General features: G+C 51.9%; 1 long non-coding RNA gene across 2 annotated transcripts; it reads left to right on the forward strand.

Annotated features, from left to right (window-relative positions):
* Positions 1-3,195: 3,195 nt before the first annotated feature.
* On the forward strand, positions 3,196-23,027 carry LOC125124982 (uncharacterized). 2 transcript variants are annotated; one of them, XR_007134345.1, is made up of 4 exons: positions 3,196-4,100; positions 10,871-10,973; positions 18,232-18,369; positions 21,627-23,027. It is a non-coding gene; the product is annotated as an uncharacterized LOC125124982 (long non-coding RNA). The 2 variants fall into 2 exon arrangements; XR_007134343.1 differs by lacking the exon at positions 3,196-4,100 and having other exon boundaries at positions 8,128-10,973.
* Positions 23,028-23,457: the final 430 nt, after the last annotated feature.

Consider the following 23,457-nt stretch of genomic DNA (forward strand, 5'->3'; position numbering starts at 1 on the left):
GGAGTCATGTCTGGCCCAAGTGACTCTCCAGCTATGGCTGGGGGTTGCCTTTGCCTTAGCAGAGACCACACTGCAGTTCCCAGGAACCCCTGTATCCTGCTCTTTGCCCCAGCTGCATGGACCTCAGGCTGCCTCTGGCTTCCTTTGAGGAACCAGGGACTTCCTCTTATGGCTGCTCCGAAAGGAACCTGGAGGGACAGGGTGGGCTTTCAGAGCCCCCATGTGCTCTCAGACCTCTGCCTGCCTCACCACTATTGCCCTTCCCACCTCCCACCTTTGTCCTTTGGCTTTTGCTGTCTTCTGCAGCATCTCAGGGCAGCTGCCCTGACCTAGCAGTCTGTTGCCTCCTTGTCTTACAGCCTCAGCCACACCTCAACCAATGATGGCTTCCCTGGTGGTCTCATCCTCCTGGCTTCAGGCCCACTACTGAGTAAAAAAGTCTTGTTAAGCATGTGGATATAGCTTCTCAAGAGAACATAATGATGGGGAGGACAGTGTAGGGGCAGCTAGTGTCACTGAAGCAGCAGCTACCCTTGGGGAGAAGTTCTTCCCATGTGCCTTGATACCCCTGGGAAAGAGGTTCAGGCCAAGTGGACTGGTAGGGCTGAGCCTCAATTTTGCAGCTACTGCTTGACTGCATCAGCCTGGGTACAGATCCCGGCATCTGCCCCATACTAGGCCATGACCTTGAGCAGATGACTTCACCTCTCACAGCCTTGGCTTCCAAGTCTGATGAATGGGACCAAGTACTTTATCTTAATGTGATGATTTCAAAGAGCCCATGAGCTACACCTTTCGTGGGGCACTGTGAGCGTTTTCATTGCCCGCCTTGGAGGGCAGAATAAAGAGCACTCTGTACCATCATGCATGTGTCTCATGCTTGGCACAAGCACAAGGCAGGCAGAGACACGGAAGTCTGGAAATGCAGGAAGACAGGGACTTCAGTCTGAGCTCTTGACTTCTCCCTGCCCTCTGGAGATGGAGCCACCAAGAGGCCAGTAGCCTGGTAGCCAGTTCTCCCCTCAGTCCCTCTCTCCCTCCTCACCAGGGCCTGAGCACCCCGAGGTCCAGGCCAGAGCAGCCAGGGGCCCCAGCCCGGAGAAAGCCAGTCTTACCTGCTGTCTCCTCCCTCCTACCTGGGACCAGAGCCAGAGACAAGCTGCATCCTTTAGCATGTGTCATGGAGCCCTGGAGACAGACGGTAGGAGAATGTGGGGCTGAGGATGCGGGGTTGATGAGGGAGTCCAGACTCTGCAGGCCCCTGAGGTCTTGAGGGATGTGCCTGCTGCCTGCCCAGCCTCCTTCAGCCAGAGCCCCGAGCATGGGCAGAAGGTGTAGGAGGTCCTGGTGGATATACTCTGGAAGAGCTATTCCATCCCCTCTTCTGACAGTTAAGGAAACTGAGACTTTGCCATGGCTTTCTCCATGGGGCCCATCCAGCTGTTTTATTGAAATGTACCCTTTATGCTCTCCCCCATCCCTGCCTGGACCCTGGCCATTACTTCTCCCAATCCCTGCCCTAAACCCTTGGCTGGCTCTGTGTGACCTGAGTGTGGTCTCTGTCCTGCAGAGTTCAGGTCTGAAGAGGTGGGGGAAGGTGGCTGTGGGAAGGGTCCTAAGGAGCCCTCCCAAAACCCATCAGTGCTCTGAGTAAGCATCCATCTGAACAAAGTGTTCCCCTGCTGACGGGCTTTGAGAATTGCTCTAACTTATGCAGGCCAGCGTGTCCCTCCACATCCACATTTGGATTCTTTTTTCCACTGCCCTGGACTCCAGCCTTCCTACAGAACTCTCCATCTCCAAACACCCCTCCTTCCCTTTGCCTGGGTGGTGCATTCATCAGGAGTCCCTTGCCTACCACTTCCAGTCCAGATAATCCTCTCCTTCAAACTCCAATACAAATTCCTTCCAACACCCACCCTGACTTCTGTGTTCTCCCTGCCATCCCCTAGCCCACTTCTACCAGTGCCAATGCCATTCTGCCCCCATGAATTTGGAAGCTTTCCTGGCTCTCTCACCTCTCTGGGGTCCCCTTGGGTCTAGTATACCCCATGCTCAGTAAATGTCTACCAATAAGCTAACAGTGTTTGTGTCTTCTAGAATGTAACTGGAATTTCCCATGTGGTTCACATCATACCTGACTGTAGCTCACAAATTCTGATCACCAGGGAGAAGAAGCTATGAGGGCCTGGGCTCCCACCTAAGCCAAGCAGCTGTTCAAGTTGAGCCATAGCCACTTCGAGAGCTCAAGGGCACCTGATCTCTGCACAGTGGCCACACCGGAGTACAGGCTGTTCTTGGCGGCAGCAGGGGCAGGCGCCAGGTTTCCTGGAGCTCTGGGCTCCAGCCAACCCCCAGCCAGAGTGTTGGCCAGACAGCAGCCTGATCCCCTCTAGTGACCCCTCAGTCCTGGGACAGGATGTCTGGGTGGGGATTAGGACCGGCAAAGCAACCTTCCCCCTCCTGTGGTAGGCAGAATAATGGCCCCAGAGATGCCCATGTCCTAATCCCCTCAATCTATGAATATGTAACCTTACCCAGTAAAAGGAATATTGGAGACTTGATTAAGGATCTTTAAATGGAAAGATTATCCTGGGTTATTCAGGTGGGCTCAGTGTAATCACAAGAGTCCTTATGGGAGGCAGGAGTGCCAGAGAGAAGGATATGTGATGGTGGAAGCAGAGGTCAAAGTGATGCCATTGCTGGAGGAAGGACCATGTGTTGCAAGTGGCCTTTAGATTCTGGAAAAGACAAGGAAATCCTCCTCCAGAGGATCAAGAAAGAATGCCTTCTTGCCAACACCTTGATTTTACCTTGGTAAAACTGATTTTGGATTTCTGACTTCCAGAACTGTAAGGTGATACATTTGTGTTGTTTTATTTTATTTTTTGCTTTTTAGGGTCATACCAGTGGCATATGGAAGTTCCAAAGCTAGGGGTTGAATTGGAGCTGTAACTTCCAGCCTACACCACAGCCCCAGCAACATGGGATCTGAGCCACCTCTGTGACCTACACCACAGCTCACAGCAACGCCGGATCCTTAACCCACTGATCAGGGCCAGGAATCAAACCTACATCCTCATGGATACCAGTTGGGTTCATAACCCCCGAGCCACAATGGGAACTCCCCATTTGTGTTTTTTTTAAACTACTAAATTTGTGATCCTTTTTTATAGCAGCAATAGGAAACTAATACAGATTTTGGTACCCAAAGTGAAGTGTTGCTCTAGCAAATACCTAAAAACAGAATTGGCTTTGGAATTTGAATTTGGAAATGGGCAGAAACTGAAAGAATTTGAGGCGCATGCTTAGATTGCCTTGAACGCTTTTCCTCTGAGCAGTGAGGGGCTGGGAATGGGAGTGGGGAACTCTCCACAGCCTAGAGACCTGAGCTACCCAGGCCCCCTAGTGTTGGTCCTTTCTTGGAATGAGAGGACTAGGAGACTGCCCAGGGTGGGCCTAGAGAGCCTGGCTTGGGCACTGGGAGCGAGTAGGGAATGGATTGGGATCTAGAGGCAAGAGCAAAGCTGGCTTCCCTGGCCCAACTCCAGGGGCATGGGAGCCACCCAGCCCCTTGGAGAGGATCTCAGAGCCTGGATCTGAGCCTGGTCCTGGCTTCTACCCCTGGAGCATGTGAGGATGAGCAGGCGCCATGTCTGTGAAATGAGCCACAGCAGTGCCCGAGTCCAAGCTAATGGACCTAACCCATCCATGTAAGCCATGGAGGTTTGGCTCCTACCAGCCCTCAGGCAGTGCCTAGTTCCTGCTATGGGCCTCAGCTGGGCTGTGTGGCAGGAACAAATTGGGTCATTCCTGGGATTCTCAGTGTCATGGTCCCCAAAGCTGAAGTGGCTAACTGGAACCTTTGACCCTACATCCCTGTCCAGGATGGGACCAGGACCTCATTCCAGAGGAGGGATACTCAGTGGCTCTGGAGGCACTATCCCACCTGGCCAAGATCTGGGGCTCCTAAAGCCACAGCCCCAACTCAGGAGCCACATGAAGAACTACTGGGAGCATAGACATGGGATGATGTGCATCATGCTCGGTCTGAAGACTGAGAATCTGGGGGATGGACAGTGTGGACACCTGAATTGAAGGTCAGTTTAACCCTAAATTCCCTGATAGGATTTGGATGAAGCCAAGAGGGCTTGCAATGGAAGGGTTGGATTATATCAAGACTCATGTCCAATCTGATTTTCTCTCTTTCCAAACAGAGAAGGAAGACGCTTATTCAAGGTCACATAGCAGTGACCTGACTCCTGCTACAGTGCTCTCAGCCTCTATTGCTTCCAAGGGCCCTTGGTCATTTAATGGGCTCTTTTATGTATTTCTTCATGTTGCTCCTAAACACATGAATTCTGAATCTAAGTCCTCTGGGCCTAGTTCACGGCTGATGTCAGCCACATTGGCCCGACTGCAGCCATGGGTAGGTCGACAGATCTGGGTAGTTGTGAGGAGAGCAGGGTTTCCCCTTCACCTCCCGCTCTGAAGGAACTGGTTACACATCTTGCCAAAGTACCTTTAGGTATCTTTGGCCCCATAAGGAGGAACCAGATATGTAATAGCTTCAAATTCTGGGACCACTCCCCTGCCAAGACACCTTCCTCCACCATCCTATTGGGGAGTAGTCCAGCAAGGCCAACTTTACAGTTCACAGAGTAAGAGGGGCAAGACAATCCTGCCTCAGCCTCACCAGGAGCTCTGGACTGCGCTGACCTCCACCTGGCCCTGGCCATGGCTGGGAGCAGAGGGTGAGGGGGCTCATAACAGCTCTGCCCCACAGAAGGCAGGCCTGGCCTGGCGCCCCTTCCCAGGGCCTGCCTCTCAGAGCAGGGGATACCACCTTACTGTCCCCTGCTTTACTGGGTCTATGGCCCTCTCCTGGGGCAGGTATCTAGGGGAATGGAGAGGAAAGATCTCAGCCTACTGAGCCCAGGGAAGCAGACTGCTGGGCTTGAAGCACCCACAAAGACCCCTGTGAGCAAATGAGAACATTAAGGTTCAGCAGGCCAGGGGCCCAGCCCTCAAACCCAGGTCTCTTTTCAGCTTCCTAACCCCTAGCCCTTCATCTGTTGTGGATCCCCACCCTGTCTTGCTTTCTAGGAAGGATTATGCCTGTACGGAGAGGCAGCCAAGTCCCTCTTCTGTTCCTGGGAGTCAGTGTGAGTCCAAGCTATGTGTGCAAGCAGAACAAACCCCAAAATGGAGCTGCTTGGGCCTTGCTTGCCCTCAGACCTTGCAGCTGAATGAAGTATCTGGGCAGCCTCCTTGGCCCTTCTTTCTCCTCCTCCATCTCTTGTCAACATTTCTTGAGCTTCTGTTGGGCACTGGGCCCCATGCAGTTTCTTTGTATTTATTAATTTTAATCCTCATACCACCCCACAGACTGAGTTTTTAATCACCTCTATGATAAGGAAACCAAGGCTCAGCAGGTGCATTCAGGTAAGGTCACACTGCTGGACTGGAAGGGAGGTTGAGGCCACCATCATTGCCCATTTGACTGTCAGAGACACAGAGGTCAGCATAGCTAGGTCCTGGGCTGACCCCTGCCAAGGTCCACCTGGGCCAGTGGATCCTTGGAGCAGGAGCAGGGGTTACTAGGGCTGTCCCCACAAGGCTTTCTAGAAGCCCAGTACCTACCCTGGTGGACCCTTTTCCTGAGGTTTGTGCAGCACAGCCCTGGGCCTCAGTCTTCCAAGCCCTACTATGTGCCAGGCTCTGGGAAGATAACACCAGTCAGAGGAGTCTGTAAAATATGGAGATTGAATAGTGCACCCTGAACTAAGTGCTTCTGGGATTATTTTATTCACCCTCAAATCATCCCATAAGGCAGAATCAGTGATCCTCCCCCCCTTTTTACAAATGAGGAAACTGAAGTTGAGAAAGCATATGAACCTGCTCATATGCTGGCTGAACAGGAATCCAGCACAGGCTGAATAACCCAGGGCCTGAAGCTTTGGTTGTCACATCTGGCAGCCAAGGGTACAGGTCAGGGATGGCGCAGGCTTGGACCTTGGCGCAGGGTGGTCTGGGCAAAAGTCTGAATGCTGGAAGGCACATGGGCAGAGATGTATAGGTGAAGTGGTGATAGTAGTGGGTGCCCTTGGATGAGCTCCAAATGCACTTCTGGGTCCCAGGGACCTAATTTAAGAATCTCAGGATGAATTACAGGGTCAATAAGCATTGAGAATATGCTCTGTAGCTGCTAGGAAGATGGGGCTGGGGCAGGAAGCTGCAGCTGGGCCAGGGTCTGGAGGCTGCTAATGGCTGTAGCAGTGGCATATAGCAACAGGCCTTCTGGAATAGAACTGACTTACAACCACTGCTGAGGAATTGGATGTAGCAGGTGGCCAGGACTATGATAGGGCCCAGGGCTCTGACTGGAGCCTCAGGGGCCTTGAGCCACCCTGAACTGGAGACTGGGGTACTAGAGACAAACTGTGAGTTTGAGAGAGAGGTGCCCCCTGGACATTACACAGGCAGTGTCAGGGGCAATGGACATAGGTGTCTGGAGATCCAGATGTGACCATGTGGGGACAGAGCCCAGAGATAGCCCTTTAGATGGAGTTGGGAAGATCACCCTCCCAGGCCTGAGCACTGTCAACAACAGCAACTGGCATCTCTGTGTGTAATGGTGCCATGTGCACCACACACTTTGTTGGAAATCCTCTGACTGTACACAAAGGGTACCTTCCTTGACCCACCAGACAAAGAGACTGAGACTTAACCTGGGCCACATTACACAAGCAGGAAGTGGCCATGCTAGGGTTTGAACCCAGTCCTCTGACATCCCCAGCTGGAAGGGGAGTGAGCAGGCCACAGAAGCCAACTGCAGCCCAGGGCCCTGATACCCAGCTGGGGTGCCCCCAGGGCCGACATGTGCTTCCAGGGCAAAGAGGAAAGTGGTGAGTCAAACGGAAAGCACCAGATGTGGAGTGAGCCTCCTCCCCTCCCAGCCGCCCCTGGGTGCCAAACTTTCACACCCCACAGCAGAGGAGCCTGGGAGGAGGGGGCAGTGAAAGTGGCTGCTGCCGAAGGAGTCTCTGATGTGCTCCGGATGTGGGGTGGGACTGACAGACACCAAGACTCTGGTTCCCAGCCACCAGGTGTGTAAGGAAAGTGAGTCCCATCTCAGTATAAGGTCATATAAAGCCTACCACATCAGGGGGAACGTTTCAGGTCCCCAGGCCTGAAAGATTCCAGGAGGAGGTGCCTTAAACCCTTCTTGAAGGCATTGCACAGCTCAAGAACTGACCATAGCTCCCCACTTTCTCTGTTTGCATAGAAATCCTCTGGCTCTTGTCACTCTGCCCAGACCCCTAGAGTTTTGGAGTTCATTCTTTCAAACCAAGTTTCACATGGAACTCAAATATGTTTTTTTTTTTTTTAAAGAGAAAAGCAGCATTTAAGTGTAAATGTATTTTATAAGTTCAAATTCTCAACACTTTCTTAGCATTATGTCCATCAAGGCTAACAGTGGTGAGCCGTGACATTTGAGCTGGGGATTGGGATGAGAGTTGCAGTCTTAGGTCAGCCTCAGAGTCCAGTTTTTCTCAGTGTTTGATTTTGGTGGCACAGGACCACGTGACCCCGCCAAGTGATTCTCACAGATAAGTGGTTACAAATGGTAGCAGTGTTTCCTAAGGCCACCTTGTGGTCTCATTTGCAGGGACAAGAGAAGCCTTATGCCAAGCTCAGCCCAAACCCAGTTTTTTGGACATATAGGTAGGATTCTAATATATTGTAACTTGGTGCCCATTTGAGACTTTGTGTGCTTTTTATTTTATTATTATTATTATTATTATTATTATTATTATTTTGTCTTTTTGCCTTTTCTAGGGCCGCTCCCATGGCACATGGAGATTCCCAGGCTAGGGGTCTAATCGGAGCTGTAGCCACCAGCCTACGCCAGAGCCACAGCAATGCAACCTACACCACAGCTCACCGCGACGCCGGATCCTTAACCCACTAAGTAAGGCCAGGGATTGAACCCACAACCTCATGGTTCCTAGTCGGATTCGTCAACCACTGAGCCACGATGGGAACTCCTGTGTGTGCTTTTTACAATTGAGATTTTTTAATAGTTAAAAATAAGAAAGAAAGGGAAAGAGATAGGAAGGAAAGGAAAGGAGGAAGGGAAAGGAGGTAGGTGAGAGAGAAGGAACTCATGTGGGGCATCAGAGGATGTCCTAGCTCAGGTTCTTGGTGAGGGCTGCCTCTGCCTTTCCTGGGAAGCCCACCCTGACTGCCCAAGCCCTTCCTATCCTGGAGGTTCCAATGCTTCCTCTCACCCAGCATCTGTCCCAGCAAATAAATCTGGGCCACGTACTTCTGAAAAGTTTCAGGAGTCCATGACCCGCTCCTAGCTCTGGTGTGTACATTGCAGTCCCTGGTTTGGGGGCAGGGAAGAAGGCCCCAGCAGGGGACAGGGACTAGGAGCTTCCCTGGGCCCTACGTGGTATCTCTAGGGGTGGGGAGGACTGGAGAACCCAGTGTCCTTGAAAGCCTGAGGTTTCTGTACGTTCATTTCTGGGAACCTGATATGCTTCAGAAAGAGAGAAATGAGAAGCAAAACCCTAAGGCCCCAGCACCCCCTACCCCCCCGCCCGCCCCGCTTCCTGTCTTCCTTCCGCTGAGTCATAGCCAAGAGCCCAGCACCTCAGCCTCCTCTGGGGCCATCTGGGCGGGGTGGAATTTAGAGTCATGTGAGGACATGGCATCTGGGACAAGTCCTCTTTTCCTGCCAGTATCTGTGAGGGGCCCTGAGTTGCTGAGGGCTGAAGTTACCTCCCAAGCTTGAAGAAGGGGTGACCAATGTCCTTAGTGTCCTGTCTCTCTGTCAATCCCCAGGCCCATTGTTCACCTCCAAGTACTGAGCACCAACTGTAAGCTAGGCAAGGTGGTTCATATGGGGCCCTGTCCTTGAGGAACTCATGGATTTGGACATGGACTCCTCCCGACAGGCTCTTAATGAGTGGCTGGGTCCTTAAGGCTTGCTCTGGTCAGCAGTGGGGAGCCAAGTGATCCAGGCCACATCCCAGTGCACATCATAGAGACATGCATACCCTGACAGAGGCCTTTAGGTACGTGCGTATGCACAAGTGTAGCACTTGAGCACGTGGGTCCATGTCCATGGTCCTAGGTGTCCACACAGGGCCTCCCTTGGATGGTGGAGTTCCAGCCTCTGGGAACCAGGTCAGGACCTCATGTGCATGGCCTCTGTGAGGTTGCTGAGGGCCAAGGTTACTTTCCAAACTTGGAGAAGGGTGACTGAAGTTCTTATGAGGTGTCACCCTGTCCTGGGGGCCCAACCACTGTCTCTGAGTCATGGGAACTCATGGGAGCTTGAGTAGTGTGCCCTCATTTCATGGAAAAGAACACTGAAGCCCAGAGAGGGCCTGAGACTTGCCCAGGGTCACACAGCAAGTTGGGGGAGATCTAGAAGGAGAATAAGTCAGACTTGGGCACCTGTCCACATCCCTGACCTTTTTTGCCCCCCACCCTCCCAATGACCGGGCTGCATGAAACTCTGGGTTGATTCTCCCAGCAAACCCACCTGGGGACCAACCACAGGGTCCTCCCAAGCCCTACTAACCATTCTCAGGGATTTCCTACCTATTACATCTTTGCTTGGGCTATCCTAGCTGCCTGCATTGCCCTCTCTCAATCAGTCTCAGACCTTCTCTCTGATTCCTCAAATAAAATCCAGACTCCCAAATTCTACCTAAACACTTCCTCTGCCGTTTCTGACCTCCTGGAACTTTCCCCTGCCTCCAGCCTCTCAGCGCCGTCCCCTCACTCCTACCCACTGTGCACCCACCTACTAAACATAAAATTGACTCCTAGAATCCTAGACTGGGGGTGAAAGGTCCTTTAAGGCTGAGATGGTGGGAACCACACCCGGGCCAGCCCAGCCCTCCAGACTGTCAGTAACTGTGCTGGGCCCTAGAATTAGGAAAGGAAACAAGGCTTCTGCCAGGTTTCACCGCCTGCCTGCAACTCTGCTCCTCCCTGAAGGCCCAGAGACCTGGAGCACTATACTCTAGGCAAGATTGGTCCCTTGGAGTTTACCATTCCAGATTTTGTTTATTCCCCTACACCCTGAGTACCCTTCAACTGGAGGCTAGGCCTGTGTTTGGTGGGATGGAGAGTGGAGGTCAAACAAAGAGTAGAGAACTCTCAGATTTTGAGAGTGCTGCTCTTTCATTAAATGGCCCCAGACAGAGCTGTGTGCTCCTTTTCAAAGCTCTTCCCTTCCACTTGGTCTGAGGAAGGAGGCAGAGAGGCTGCCTTTGCCTCATGAGGCTCTGAGTCCCATCCTTGCCTGGTCATCCCCTCAAGGGCTCCCCTCCATGCTGGACTGGGAGCCTAAGATGAATTGTTAGACCTACCCTAGGTGCTAGAGTGTGAAAGAAAAATCAACACAGACACTGCCCATATGGAACTCATGGCCAAGTGGAGGACAGAGGCAGGGTCCTTATCCTTGGGCCACGTGGTATGTGTTTGATCACTGCCTGTTCGGCACTGTGCCAGGCGCTGGGCATGAGCAGTATTCAGATAAGGCCCTGCTCACATGGAACATATCCCTCCACACTCAAGTTCCCATAGAGAGGTTGCTGTGCTCAGCTTGAGGCTTTCTCTGTACCAAAGGTGAGCTTGGTAGGTGACCAGGGAGCTCACCCACTGGAGCCACTGAAGGGTGGGATTTTGTGTACACACCCCAGCTTCCTTTACCTTCGGGTAGAACAACCCTGAGGTGTGTTGTACATCATCTCAACCAAGGACTGAGCTCACATGCCCACAGAGGGTACTCACTAATTAACACACTTGCTTTGGCTTCCTTTCCTTCCCTCTCCTCTGTATCAAGAACCAGGAAGGCTCTGAGATTTCATCCAACTTGCAAGCTAACAAGTTACCATATTCCTGAGGATGCTGGCAGAAGATACAAGACTCCTGCTTGAGAAACAAAGGTCAGTTTATTTCCCACAGTAGCAGAGTAGACAGGATCAGCATTGTCTTATACCAGTTTCCTGAGCCCCAGTTCCTGCAGAGTGATCCAGTAAGGGCCAGATGATGCCTGTACATGCAGTGGGTTGACAGAACAAGAACCCTGAGCTCAGGGAACCCAAAATCTTTTACAATGGTCTATAAGCTGACCTGCCCAACCTTTGCCCCAGAGGCATATATTATCTTTATTACACTAGGCAATAAACAAATCTGCCTTTTTCACTGGAAGGAGACACTATCTCTATCTCATAAGGCTAATCACTATAATAATCACCCTTGAAAGTATTGTTTGAAACAAGGGCAATCAGTGCCTCTACTGGCAAGTGTACAGAACTGGGAGGCAACCAGCGAAAATTGTCTCCCAAATACCCTCCTGGTGCTTCTTGACATTGCCTCTAAATAAGCTATTTGTGTTTGGGTCCTTGTCTCAGAGTCTGCCTTTAGGGGGGAACCCTCCAAAACTGGGAAGATGACACTGAATGGGCATTAATGGATTTCGGATGTGGCTCTCACTTCTTCAGACTTGTCCTTTAAATACTCCAGGGGAAACACTTGAAGGAAGAAGTTTCCTAACCTTGAATCAATACTGTGGTGGCTCCCAGGGAGATGCTCTAAAGGACTCTTAGGGTTTCATTTTTCATGTTTAAATGTTTTGTCCATCTAGAATTAATGATGGTTGCCTGTGTGGGGTAAACATCGGACTTCATTTTTTTCCCCCAAATCCTTCTCATATCATTTATTGGAATGATAAATTTTCTGTCCCCACTTTCTTCTAATCTTCCTGGAGCCTATTATTTAGAACATATCACAAACACACAAATGATCAATTCAGAATAAATGGACACGTGGGCATAATCATCGCTGGGAATTTGACAGCACTGGCACAACGTGAGACACAGCCAGCACCTACTCATGATTGCACCATGCAGGCCCCAGGGAAATGCAGGGAATCTGTGAACCAGTTTCACAGTTCACAGAGGATTTGAATGTGAAATGGCAAGGTTTCTTTCTATAAGAATATTTAACTGTACATAAAATTTTCAAAAAGTTGAATAAAATTTTAGCTTCCAATCTTTTTGATTTAAAAATTTCCATTGCTTCATTGTTGTAACTTATAGTTTGTATTTTGCCTTTTAATTTTCATAATTTGGATTCTTTCTTTCTTTCTTTTTCTTTTTGCCTTTTCTAGGGCCACGGCATACGGAGGTTCCCAGGCTAGGGATCTAATTGGAGCTGCAGCCACTGGCCTACGCCAGAGCCACAGCAACGCGGGATCCAAGCTGTGTCTGCGGCCCACACTACAGCTCACGGCAACACCAAATCCTTAACCCACTGAGCAGGGCCAGGGATCGAACCCGCAACCTCATTGTTCCTAGTCAGATTTGTTAACTACTGTGCCACGACGGGAACTCCCTGGATTCTTACAAAAAAGAACTTTTTGGAATATATATATATATATATGGTCTTTATGTCTTTTCTAGGGCCGCACCCCCAGCATATGGAGCTTCCTAGGCTAGGGGTCTAATCGGAGCTGCAGCCACTGGCCTACGCCACAGCCACAGCTATGCGGGATCCCAGCTGCGTTTGCGACCTACACCACAGCTCACGGCAATGCCGGGTCCTTAACCCACTGAGCGAGGCCAGGGATTGAACCCTCAACCTCATGGTTCCTAGTTGGATTCATCAACCACTGAGCCACGACGGGAAGTCCTGGAATATATTTAATTATGTTCAATTTTTAAATATTTTAAATTTAATTTCTATTTTTGTGGTCTTTGAATCTAATATGCCATTTTACTCTTTCAAATCATTTCTGCCAATAGATTAGTAATTATGTAGAAATCTTGATTATAACAACATAATCAATAGTTTTACTAGAATAAAAGCAAGAACAGTAAATGTTACAGAATATATATATATACAATACCTTATGAATTAGGCATATCTTTATCTTTTTTTTTGTCTTTTTTTTTTGGTCTTTTTGGGGCCGTACCCATGGCATATGGAGGTTCCCAGGCTAGGGGTCCAGTCAGAGCTACAGCTGCCGACCTACACCACAGCTCACGGCAACACCGGATCCTTAACCCACTGAGCGAGGCCAGGGATTGAACCCGCAACCTCATGGTTCCCTGTCAGATTCATTTCTGCTGCACCATGATGGGAACTCCGTGTCTTTATCTTTTTATTCACTTAACATCACTAAACACCTGGACATGAGCAATAATCATTAAATTCAGTCATCTTTGATGTCTGACTTTCTGATATTTCTGTATGGCTTTCAGACATAAAAACCATAGGTTTACAGATTTTTTTTTATTGTTATGAAGGTTTATTTGCTGAGTAGGAGGGCATAACATGTTTTGTTAGCAGTTTGTAGCTTGATTTAGAATTTTAAATATTTAGATTCTATGGTGTGGGCCTTCATTTGTCCCTTTGCCTTGAGCGCTGCAAATGTCAGGGGCCTGTGCTCCAGTGGGAAGAGCAGATATGTCCATAGTTCTTCCTGCTGCAATATGGTCCAGAGAAAGAATGCTTCTGGGGCTCGTGTCTACATGGGTTCATGGCCAGAGGGAGCCAGGGGGGTGGTGGGACCATGAAGGAGACCCCAAGGAGAAAAAATCATCAGGTATACACATTTACTCCCCACCACAATTCTGTAAGATAAAAATTCGTGACTGGCTCAAGTCACACAGGGAGCCTGGCTCTGGAGCCACCTATATATAGCAGGGCACCAGTGTCCCCTAGAAACCCAGTCACTGCCACCCAGAAGCTCTTTCCACTCAGGTTGGGTGGTTCTAGATCCAGTCCTCCCACAGCATCTGCTCAGGTAGGCTAGCCTGACCTGGGAGCAGGTGCCAGGGCCTCTCAGTGGCGGAGAATGCAGCAATCCCACTGCCTGCTGCTTCAGGTAGCCCCAGAGAACCAGCGCCCCAAAGCAAAGGCGTAGTGGTGAACTATGTCCCTAGGCTGCCCCACCATCCTCCTGCAAGGGGTCAAAGGACTGTGCTCTGTCACAGCCCCACCTCGTAGCCCCCCGCCCAGACATTGAGGCTCAGCTTTCTCCACCCCAGAACTGGCCTCTGGAGGATGGGCTAGGGGCCCCCTTCTCTGTAACCCACATGGGTGGGTGGGTTGCAGGCTTGGAGCTGTGCTCTGTGAGAGCCAAAGAGTAACCTGAGGGCATGAGGGAAGTGGCAAGTCCCTGCCCACACCTCTGTCCAGCCTTGGCTGGGGAGGTATTCTCCATTCTGAGGGTTAACAGGTCCTAAGTGGTTAAAAGGCTATCTCAAGGTCACCTAGCCAGAAAGGGAGGCCCTTACTTTTTCTCTACATAGTCCAGACATGCTCTCCCTGCCCCATCAGCCAGGCTTCAAGGCCCCCGCTGACCCTGGGACCCTGTGAGGGGAACACTCATGGCCACACACTCAAAGTGTGATTAGGCCCTAACCCAGTCCCACACAACTACTATGGTCTTCCTGGGGGCCCTGTAGCTTCTCTTTTCAAATTCTCTCTCTCTTTTTTTGGGGGGGGGCCTTTGTCTTTTTAGGGCCACACCTGAGGCATATAGAGGTTTCCAGCTTAGGGGTCCAATCAGAGCTACAGCTGCCAGCCTACACCACAGCTCACGGCAACTCCAGATTCTTAACCCACTGAGCAAGGCCAGGGATTGAATCCGCCACCTCATGGTTCCTAGTCGGATTCGCTAATCACTGAGCCACGACAGGAATTTCTCTTTTTATTCTCTAAGTAGGGAAACTGAGGCTCCAACAGACCAGATGTGTGCTCATGACTCCACAGCTGGGCATCAGTGCTAGGACCATCCCAGCTGGCTTAACACTAGAGCTGGGGTCTGTACCCAACTGTGGGATAGAGATCTGAGGGGAAAGACCCTGTAGGAAAAGACTGGCCTGAAGGAGAGACAGAAATCCTGGCCAGACGTTGCCTGTTCATCAGCAAGGGACTCAATGAGCAGGGCCTGGCTCTGCTGATCCTGCTTTGCCCTCCCTCCTCATCCCTCTTAGGCCTTCATACCCCTGGCTGCTCACCAACCTGGGCAGCACAGTCGCACCTAACATCCCACTTTCTCCTGTGCCCCCCTCCACACACACTGTCCTTCCTCCCAGGCATGCATGACCCCTTTATTCCCTATAGTTGTCCACTCTGTGCCTATCCCTGGGCTGAACACTGGGTACTGCCAAAGCTGTGCCAGACCTGGGCCTGTCCTGGTCCTCTTTGAGGGGTCCTGCAGAGGCAGTGCAGAGATAGGGGAGTCTAAGGAGGCACCTGCAGGCAGGGAGTGCTTCCTGGAGGGAAGCTGAGGCCTCTGCATCCCCTCCCCCTCACCTAGGTCACTGCCATGTCCTCTGAGCCTCTCTCCCTGGAGTGCCCAGCAGGTTCCAGGAATCGTCCCTTTGCTCTGCAGCGCTGATTCCAAGAACTGTGGCTCTTGGCAGCGTTCGCTCAGGATCCTTTCCTAGAACATTGGCCTGGCCCTACCCAGGCTGCTGGAGTCTCATTGGGCAGCGGGTGGAGGGAGTGAAGGAGGGGGTGCCCTGGGCGGGGCTTCTGTAGGGTCCAGACATTCAGAGGCCGAGGCCAGAGTGAGGGGGTGGCCACACCAAGGTGGGGGCAGGAGGTCAGTGTGTGTGAAGGCGCTTTGACTCCAGTCAGCGATGGGGGTGGGGTAGGCCCAATGAGAACCCTCATCTCAGAGCCTCCTAGCACACACAAGAGGCTCACCCCTCAGGTCCAGAACTTGGGCTCAGCTTGCTATGCTCCACCCTCCATCCCTCCACCCCCACCCAAGGATCCCATCTTATAGGCAAATGGCAGGCTTTTATCAGATAACCTCCAGAGGTACAGGCCAGGGAATGGGAGTGGCAGTTTCTAAGCAGGGAAAGGGGCATGGGACAGTCAGTCCTTGGAAGGACATGACACTGTATTATTAATCTTGTTATAATTTCACTTTGCCTGATAGGAAATTACCCCACCCCATGCCCTCAGGTTGGGTAGGTGGGGGTTGGGGGTGACAGGCCCTGATTCATGGGCAAGGACAGGGCCCCACTTCCCTCAGGGTCACTGGGCCTCCCCCCTGGGGCGTGTCCGCCACCCCCACCCCCTCTGAGCTGGCACCAGGCCTGCCTACCCGCCTGGGACCTGCCAGATCACATTGAGCAACCAGTTCCTGAGAAGCGTTGAAGGCTGTTTGGTTTAAAATTAACTCCCCCGCTCCCCCTCCCCTGCCTGCAGGCCTCCTCCGAGTTCTTGGAAGAGGCGCTGTGCTCTTTCTTCCTGGGAAGAGGCCTCCAGCCACAGCTGCTGATTCTCATGAAAACACCTCACCCGGGGTGGGGGTAGGGGTGTGCCCATGCCACACCTTCTCTGCCCTCTAATTCTCTGCCCTCCCCAAGGCCCAGGGATCCTCCTGGAACCTAGCACACCCCAGTTCATCCACTGAGACCCAGAGGAGCAAGGGTGTGATTGTCAAGGTCCTGAGAGCAGGTGCTACTTCCCCAAAGCTCACAGCCCTCCCCCACCTGCTGGCTCTGAGTGAAGAGAAAAAGGGCTATAGAGACCCAGTCTGGGCACCTCTGGGATAGAGAGAGCGTGAGCTGATCATACTGAAAGCAAACCCAGGGCTTTGGTCTACTTTGAGACATGTATGGCTCAGGGATATAGAGCAACCTGGCCAGTGTCACACAGCTTTGCCTGTCTAAGCTCAGCCTGCCCACTAGATGCCAGGCTGACAACACTGACCTTGCAAGGATGCCCAGAGGCCAGTCCCAACAGGCATGCACACTGGAGTTAAGAGCTCTATTTGTCTCTTACCCACACTCCTCTCACTGCCCTGGGAACCCATCTGCCTCTGGATAAACCTTCATTTTCCAGTGTCTCCTTGGGCTTTGGAAAAAAGGCTTCTTGAGAACCCGCTCTCCTAATAGCTCCTCTTACCATGGCCATCTACCCGAAGGAGCTGAGAAAAACAAAGGAATGTTGGCCAAGTGGAGAGGTCAACACACACACACACACACACACACATATGCACAGAGCTGTTGCTCAGAAGTAGAGCTGGAGGGGGTGGGGAGGGAGAAGTGCTTCTTGGGAGAAGACTGAGGGGTGAGAGGAACTTTTAAGGACAAAGCTTTGGGAGTTTCCATTGTGCCTCCGTGGGTTAAGGACCTGGTATAGTGTCCCTGAGGATGTGGGTTCAACCCCTGGCCTTACTCAGTGGGGTTAAGGATCTGGCATTGCCGCAAACAGTGGCATAGGTCACAGATGTACCTTGGAGCTGATGTTGCTGTGGTTGTTGTGTAGGCCTCAGCTACAGCTCTGATTCAACCCCTGGCCTGGGAACTTCCATATGTCCCTGGTGCAGCCCTAAAAAAGCAAAAAAAAAAAAAAAAAGGAAGAAAAAACAAAGCTTTGGCCCAACCCAGACTATGAATGAAATCTTCACCTCTGATGGAGGAGGAGCCTGGGTCTGGTGACAGGAAAGGCCAGTCTGGCTCATCAGCATCAGTGCTGGGTGTGGGGAGAGTCCCTGGAACAGGGCTATACCTGAGGAGCATTTGCTGGATTCCACTCCCCCTCCATCCACCCCTCAGAGTGGGGTCTCCCTAGTGAGGGCTGTGCAGTGGAATAGTCCTAGAGGACTGCCTGGGGGTGCCATGCCCCCCCAAAGTTCCTTCAGCCCTCAGAGGCCATTTCTTACACTCGGGGCACTGCCTGCTTCAACCAGGTCTGAGTGATGGAAGCAACTGTCTTTCCATTGAGCATAAAGCTTTGGCCACACAAAAACGCTCCTCCTGCTTTGGGCCTGCCCCATCTCCTCCTGTTCACAGTGAGCATCAGTTTCTACTTACCCTGTATTCTCCCAAAGCCAGGCATGGCCACTTTCTAACCTCCCTGTAGTTGGCCACTACCACTCTCTCTGGTGGACAGATAGGGAAACTGAGACTCCAAGACCTTAAACTATTTGTTTGAGATCCCAGGGTATTTTTGGAAGGGCTGAACTTTGAACCCTACCTGGGTTCTTTTCATTTGGCTAATTTGCCTCTTCAAAGACATCCTCAGGGAAGTATGGTGTGTGTGTGTGTGTGTGTCTGTATGTCTGTGTGTGTGTGTGTGTGTGTGTGTGAGACAAAGAGAGAGAGAGAGAGAATTTTAGCCAAAGAATGGTTGTTGTGAATCTTTTATGGAAATATGTTTTCTCCTCCCCAGGCTGGAGAGACCTGGGAAAACTCAAGCTCCAGGGAGATTCCCAAGGGTGCAGTGGGTGCCCAACAGAGGCATGAATAAATGGTGGAAAAGTTAAGGAAGACTTCTCAGAAAAGAAGCATATGATTTGGACTTTGAAGGGTAAGAGGAAGAAGGACATTTCAGGATGAATGACACTGCGTGGAGGGCTATTTGGAGGGAAAGAATGGAATGGCTTAGCGATTTGGGAAGCTATGCATTGGAGCCTGGGGTAAGGCACAGGCAAGGTATGGGGGGAGCCTATGAGTATCACTAAATGAGGAAGGCCTGACAAGAGTGGGTTTGCAAGCCCCTCACTCTGGAGCCAGTGGTAGGGCTGAGGGGGTCAATGAGAAGGCCATCAGGATGATCCAGTCAGGTTAGTGAGCAATGGTAAGGTTAGATCTGGACAATGCAGCCATGGGAGCAGCAGGAGAGCAGCTTGAGAAGGACTTAGGCGCTGGAGACAAATGTGGAGATCAATAGGCTGGGGAGAGCATGTCGGGGTTGTCTCCAAGATGGGGGAGAGTGGAGGCATGTCTAGGGGGCAGTGAAGAATCCAGCTCTGGACAGAGGAAGTCTGGGGGGACTTGAATGAAGCTGTCCATGTTGTCAAGCCAGAAGACATCAGACTCAAGTTCAAGAGTTCTAGGGTGAGGGGGACAAGCCCCTGGCCTGGGATTCCAAGCCATGCGTTCCAGCCTCATATGTCCACTTCCTCTCTGGGTGACTGTGAACAAGCTCCCTTTCTTCTCTGGGTGTCAGGCTGCAGCTTTGAAATGAGACAGACTTGCCTCACCTCCCTCACCTATGACTCACCTCTGAGAGCATAGACCAGTGAAGGCTGGAAGAATAAGAAGCCCGAGGGAGAATCATTCTGCAGGTGTGGGCAAGGGTAGCAGATGGCCTAATCTCTACTAGAGCTGCAAGAGAAGTTGCTAGATGCTGGGCTTGTCCAGTCTCCACCCCAGCCCATGCAGAGACCAGACAAAGGGTCTGTTCCTCATAACGAGAACCCAAGGCCTTGGTTGGCAAATGATGTCTGAGGATGGAAAACTGGGTTGGGAGGGCAAATCCAAGTTGGTGGGGTGAGGGGTTGCTTAGAGCTCCAGGGAGTTCCAGCCAGCTCCCCTGCAGCCCCCGTGGGGACCTCAAGGGACTTCAGCACCTGCCCAGCCCAGCTCTCAAACAAAATTAAAATGATGCACAAGGAATAGTTAGAGTGACAGCTGTAGCACCTGCTGAGTTGAACCCTCTCGGTCTCCCCTCAGCATCACCTCATAAATCCTTCTGGGCCCCCTGTGTCCCCTCTGAGAGACATGCTGTCACTCTCCCCATTTCATAGCTAAGGAATCTGCTGAGATTAGTGAAGTTGAGGGAGACCCCCCAAAACCAAGTGCTTAGCACATAATCCAGACTGGGAGGAGAGGGGGTAAAACCAGAGGGTGGGGGGACATGCTAGCCAGGAGTCAACCTCCAGGAACCTCCTGTCTTAAGACTGAGATGTGGGAGCCCCAGTCTCCTGCTCCGGAGTGACCATTGGACTGGCCCCTCCAGCGGCTAGCTGTGGATCCTGCCTAACCTGGGGCCGGTGTGTGTATGGGAGGGTGGCGGCCAGGTCCTGCCATCAGGGGTCGGGAGGATACATTCACCAGAAGAGGCTGTTGAATTTCTGGCAAAGCTCCAACCTGCTTTATATTAAAACTGGTCTAACAGGTTATGACAGGACAACCCAGGCCTGTGCAGACTCCACTTCTCCTGAAGGAAGAGGGCCTTTGTGAGTCCCCAGAATCCTCCCGCCTTCTGGTTCAGGGCTTATTTCAAGTTCTTTGCCCCTCTGCTTCACCGGGCAGCTGTGCAGGGCAGGAGGGTTCCCATCTGAGAGTGGAGCCAGCCCAGCCATGCCCCTAGCCCTGTTCAGACTCATGTTTGGCCTTGGTCCAGGAAGATTTGCTTAGTTGGCAGATTAGAAGCTGATCCCGACTGCAGGGGGCCCCAGTGATTTTGGGGTGTTAGGACACTTGGTAATCATGAGGGAAGCATCCCAGCAAGACCTCTCCTTGATCAACAAGAGAAACCTGGATGGCCTAGTGGCATCTCTGCCCTGGAGTTGTACCAGAGGGGTGTTGTGAGTCCAAGGAAGGACACGAGACTGCAACCCCACCTCCCTGTGGCCTGGCAGGATCCTCTAGGACCCAGCCCCCAGTCCCAACCCATGCCCCTGCCCCTCTCCTCCAAAAAGCCCTCCTGAATTGCCCCAGCCCTTCTTCATGCCCCCAGCACCTTGTGAGTGCCAAGGCTTTAGCACGCCAGCCCCTGGGAGGTGGAACAGAGCGGCAGTTACACCAACAAGATCTCGAGTCAGGGTTTGAATCCCGACTCTGCCCCTCACAAGCTGCGTGGACCCTGAAAAAGCCATCACCTCTTTCTGAGTCTTACCTCTTCTGCTATATAAATGGGGACAACCTCTGCTGGTTTGCCAGGCTGCAGCGAGAACTAATGGGGCACAAACCCCACCCAGGATCACCAACTTGCAACCCTTGCCTTCTCTGCTCTCCACCATACCCTACTCTGCCCTATCCCATGCCTTTCAACCTCCTTTCTGGTCTCTGGCCCGCAAGCCCTCAAGGGGCCTTCCCCATCCTACTGACAAGTTCACCCCTTAGAAATGAGAATCAGGGAGTTCCCGTCGTGGCGCAGTGGTTAACGAATCCGACTAGGAACCATGAGGTTGCGGGTTCGGTCCCTGCCCTTGCTCAGTGGGTTGACGATCCGGCGTTGCCGTGAGCTGTGGTGTAGGTTGCAGACGCGGCTCGGATCCCACGTTGCTGTGGCTCTGGCGTAGGCGGGTGGCTACAGCTCCGATTCAACCCCTAGCCTGGGAACCTCCATATGCCGCGGGAGCGGCCCAAGAAATAGCAACAACAACAACAACAAAAGACAAAAAAAAAAAAAAATGAGAATCAAGGAATTAGAATATCCCTGCTAAACTCTGAAGAGGTGCTCCACCACACCAGAACCCAGTCCATGCACCCCCTTCACCCTTTCCATCCGTTCTCTGTCTCCACAGCCCTCTCAGGCAGCCCTCCCAGATCCTTACTCCCGGGCACCCGAGGTTTGTTCCTGCCTTGGGGCCATTGCACTGGCATTTCCTTCCACCTGGGACATCCTTTCTCTAAGTTGTCTGTGAAGCCAGCTCCTGCTCTTTGCTCAGGTGTCCAGGTTCAGTGCAAGCCTGCTCCAGAGCTCTCCCTGATCCTCTCAATCTGCAGCCGGTGCCCCACATGCAAAGCCGCTCTCTTCCCTGCCCCTTGCTTTGCTTCCACTCTCAAAACTCGTGAGCGCCCATTCGTTTACTTTTATTATCTCTCACCCACCAGCCCATGAGCCCCACAAGGATGAGGAATGTGTCCACTGTTCCCTGCTGTGTCTCCAGAGCCTCGATGGAGTTGGTGCCCAAAGAGCAGGTAAAGGACTTAATCGGTAAAGAGTTACCATCAGCTATTGTATGTATGTTGTTCAGGGTCCTGTGAGCCCACCAGTGCCGGTAGGTGTGCTCCTTTCACCAACCCAGAACCACCTAGGGGTAACTGCAGTGACTAGAGGATTTTTGGCATCTGTTAGACTGGGTCTCTGACTTGGGTCTGGGGCCCAGTGACATGCTCTCCACTGATTCTGTTCTAAGGAGGTATCACTTACTGCCTTGATATGGAAACAGGAAAAAAACATTGAAGCAGAAGAAGAGCAGGGGTCAGAAGTAGCAGGTAGCCCCTCCTCAAGCAAGAGCTGGACCTTGGCTTAGGCCGAGGGAGGGAGAAGGGGATAGGACCCTGTTGGCCAGGCCAATGGCTCTAGAGACCTTAGCAGGCAGGGACACAAGGGGATAAAAACAGCATCCAAGAACAACTCGCCTAAAACCTGCTCCCCCATCCCCCACCCTGGCCCATCTGCCATCCTTGCCACCTCATGTAGCAGTGCCAGGGCGCATGAGTAGTTAGTACCCCATGGGGTCAGCTCGGCTCTGTGCCTCACCTCCTCAGCTAGTCCCTCGCCTTCTCTGGGCCTCAGTTTCCTCATCTGTGAAGTATGGATAATATTTAGAGTGTTGTGGTGAGTATTACTTGAGGTGTAAAGCCCTTGTCTATTGACAGTACCTGACGGACACCCCAAGACATCTCCCCTCTGTAGACAATGAAGGGCCTCCTCTTGTTTTCTGTCTGGGCCATGCTACCAGGTGGGGAATAGCCTGCCTTTGGCCCCTCTGTGTCTACTACCTGCACACTGGGTGACTCAGATCTGGGGGTGGAACGGATGGACTGGTCACCTCAAGCATTCTCGGAGTTACAAAGGGGCTGAGATCCAGGGTGAAGCAATGAGGAACTGAAGACATCCCTGGCAGGGCCATGGTGACCTGGAGGAGGTGTGTTGTCGGGCCCTGGAGCCAGCATTGGAGAGGGTGCCAGGCAGGACACATGGGCCTGGGAACCACTCTAGTAAAGACAGTCCTCACCCTCCTCTTTCCCACACTCACCAAAAATCAGCACCATTCTTTGCCACAACTATTTCCATGCCCGCAAGTTTCTGTGCCTCCAGAGTTCTTGCTTTATATCCTTTCCTGCCTCCTTGTCATCGACATGTCACTCTTCACACCTTCCTGCCTTCAACTGCCAGCATTTGCCTCTTCTAATCTGCAACTTCTAATTATCTAAGGGCTAAGAAAATAGGGTGACTTGAACTATTTCTAAAGTAAAGGCTGGGAGTTCCCTGGTGGCTCAGTGGGTTAAGCATCTGGCACTGGCACTGCTGTGGGTGGGGTTGATGCTGTGGCGCTGGTTTGATCCCTGGCCTGGTAACGTCCACATGCCATGGGTGTGGCCATAAATAAATAAATAAACTAAATAAGACTAAAAAAGACTGCAAATGAGGTTCAGGGGAGCTTTCCTGTGAAGTACTCAAAGGTGTAGAAAGTTTCAGGGCATAGTGGGAGTCCAGGTGCCACAGTGTTCCCAAGTCAGACCATTGGATAATGAAGAGTGTGTTTTCATTTTAACTGCTCTTCCACTTACTTCTAGTATGGCAGGACCTTGGGTGAGAGGTGAGAATCCCCAAACCCCAACCAGCTTGGACCATCATCCCCATCCAAGGCCAGACCCTGCCAGCTTATTGGCCACTGTGGTCAACTCAATTGTTCTGCCCCACTGCACAGAAAGA

Source organism: Phacochoerus africanus, chromosome 1, assembly GCF_016906955.1.
Source record: "Phacochoerus africanus isolate WHEZ1 chromosome 1, ROS_Pafr_v1, whole genome shotgun sequence".
NCBI lineage: Eukaryota > Metazoa > Chordata > Mammalia > Artiodactyla > Suidae > Phacochoerus > Phacochoerus africanus.